The 3,023-nt window shown below is 35.1% G+C and overlaps 1 pseudogene; it reads right to left on the bottom strand.

The window, feature by feature from the left end:
• Window positions 1-1,550: 1,550 nt before the first annotated feature.
• LOC101725369 (cyclin-dependent kinase 1 pseudogene) lies at window positions 1,551-2,444 on the bottom strand (annotated as a pseudogene).
• Window positions 2,445-3,023: the final 579 nt, after the last annotated feature.

Below are 3,023 nucleotides of genomic sequence, written 5' to 3'. Positions count from 1 at the left end.
TAAGGTTTCAAACTTTTCCTCTTGCATTTCCTCATTCTCAAACCCTATATCTTTAATAGTATAACTATAAAGCATTATTAATCTTTTGATAGTTAACTCTGTAAAATTACTGTTGAATTCTTTTATACCATTAGTGAAGTATTAGCTATTGCATTTGGTACATTTTATCTGTTAGTCAATACCTGGTTTGTCTTAATGTTTATACCATAATTGTGGATTTCTCTTCTAGAGTTAAAGGCAATACATTATTGGTTCTTGTGTTAGTATTCAATTTGTCTTGGTTAATACTACTGTAGCTGAGTCTCGTTATATTACCAGGGTTGTATAATTGTCACTATTTCTCTGTATGCCAACATTCAGGTTGCCCTTGTGACATTGACAATACTAGAGTTTATTCCCAGAGAACTCGGTTGTCAGGCTAATTTCATAGCATCCTCTCTTCCCAAATTAACTAAGGTGGTTGGATCTTGGGGCTGAGGCAAAGGATTATAGTTAGCCATGCCCAAAGTACATTACTGAAAAGCAACTGAAGAGATCTCTATACTACCAACAATGTCTTTGCACTATAAGTGTTCACAAAGCTCAGCACAAAACAAAAAAACAAATAAACAAACAAGAAAACAAAGAAACAAAATCCCTCCCCAAACTCCCAACTTCCTCAAAACCAATCCAGGGGGCATAGAGGGGCAGAACAGCATATGACACACACTTGAATTACTCAAAAGGATAACAGAGGAGGTTAGAAAAAGATCAAAGAGGATTCAGTAGGATCACAGAAAATATAACTAAACAAATAATGCAAATCATACCCAAATGATCCAGGAGTTTTCAGAAGACATGAATAAAAAGATAGATGAGCTACATAAAATGGTACAAAATATAAATGACCAGCTTAGCAAAGAATTATAGTTCATGAAAAAATTTCAATTGGAAATTGAAGCGATTAAAAATTATATTGAAAGTATGGGCAGCAGAAGTGACCAATTTGAGGGACAGAATTTTAGAACTAGAAGATCATGATGTCTTCAAAGACCAACTACTCCAAGGCACCTAAAAAGCAACAAGAGGACATGAACTAGATATGCAAAGAAGACTAACCTAAGAGTAACTCCAATAAATGAAAAATCAGAAGATAACATATATGCCGTAAAAAAACTGTTCACAGAAATAATGGCAGAAAACACCCCAAACATACAGATAAGTGGGGCATGTAGTACCCCAGAGAGAGATGACCAAAAGAGAACCTCTTAGCACCACATTATATTCAAAGTACCAGAAGTCCATCTCAGGGACAAAATAGATTTTTTAGATTTATAGTTTTATTATAGTAACAAATAATTGTCACCGTGAGATCTACACACATACACAGAATTATAAATTTATATAGAACAATATTTACATTTTTAAGTTATATTCTTGAAATTAGAAAGTGAAGTACAGTTTCAGTTTTACAACAAAGAAGAAAAATATAGAAGACAAAAATAGAATCAATAGTAAAAATACAACTATTCGTCCTGGATTATAATGTATGAAAACTTTTTGTCAGAAAGCTACATCTTCTTAATCTGATTGTCCAAATCATCAAAATATGGATGATTCAGTACCATTTTGCCAGAAATTTGTTTAGCAGAATCATAGACTAACATTTTAGAGAGCAAATCCAAGCCATTTTCATCCAAGTTTTTGACATGGTATGCTAAGCTTCCTGGTTTCCACTTGGGAAATGTATTCTTATAGTCCTGTAAAGATTCCACTTCTGGCCATACTTCATTGTTGGGAGTGCCTAAAGCTCTGAAAATCATGAAGAGTTGATCAATTTCTGAATACCCATGGAAAAGTGGTTTCTTAGTTGCCAATTCTGCAAAAATGGTGCCTATACTCCAAATGTCAACTGGAGTAGAGTAACGAGCTGACCACAGCAACACCTCTGGAGATCTATACCAGAGTGTTACTACTTCATGTGTATATACTCTAATAGGTATCCCAAAATCTCTAGCAAGGCCAAAGTCAGCCAGTTTAATTGTTCCTTTGTCATCAATCAACAGACTTTGAGGTTTTAGGTCTCTGTGAAAAACTCTTCTTGAGTGACAAAAGACAATACCCTGAAGGATCTGGTACAAATAACTCTTAACAAGTGATGAATCCATGAACTGCCCAGCAAGGATAGAATCCAAGTATTTCTTGACATCCATGGAAAGGAATTTGAAAATGAGATATAATCTGGAATCCCGCATGAGCACATCTTGAAGACTGACTATATTTGGATGATGAAGTTCTTTTAATAGAGAAATTTCCTGAATTGAAGTACTAGGAACCCTTTCCTCTTCACTTTCTAGTCTGATTTTCTTCATGGCTACCACTTGACCTATAGTTTTGTGTCTACCCTTATATACAACTCCTTAAGTGCCTTCTCCAATTTTCTCTATTTTGGTGTGGTCTTCCATGGTTGTTCAACAGATATGTTAGATCCTCACCTACATCTCTCATCACAGGACCTCCCAGGGCCAGCTTCTGAAGTCAAGTGCCGGACAAAATATTAAAAGCAGTTAGAGAAAGGCAACACATCACATATAAAGGTAAACCCATTAGTATCACATCAGACCTTTGTACACAAAACTTGACTTGAAGGCCAGGAGGAGTTGGAGTAAAGTGTTGTAAGCCCTAAAGGATAACAAATTCCAACCCTAACCTATATACCCTGCAAAACTTTCCTTCAAGATTGATGGAGAAATAAGGTATTTTCATTACAAGGAACATCTCAAGAAATTAATGACACCAAACCAGCAATACAAAAAATTCTCAAGTATATCCTAGAAAGAGATAATGAAGCCAACATTGCCAATAATTAAAAAAGAATGAATACACCCAGTGGGATGAGCAGCTAAGCAAAAGAAAAGAATAAGGAAATCAACAACATGATAATAATACAATGACAGGAATAAGTCCATACCTCTCAATAATAACTCTCAAGGTGAATGGTCTCAATTTCCTAATCAAAAGACACAGATTGGCAGGATAGATCA

This window comes from Heterocephalus glaber, unplaced genomic scaffold (genome assembly GCF_053883595.1).
Source record: "Heterocephalus glaber isolate CG9 unplaced genomic scaffold, H.glaber_assembly_v1.0 deba00001472, whole genome shotgun sequence".
NCBI classification, from domain to species: domain Eukaryota; kingdom Metazoa; phylum Chordata; class Mammalia; order Rodentia; family Bathyergidae; genus Heterocephalus; species Heterocephalus glaber.
Note: the sequence above shows the minus strand (reverse complement) of the source record. Positions and strands in the feature narration are given on the sequence as shown.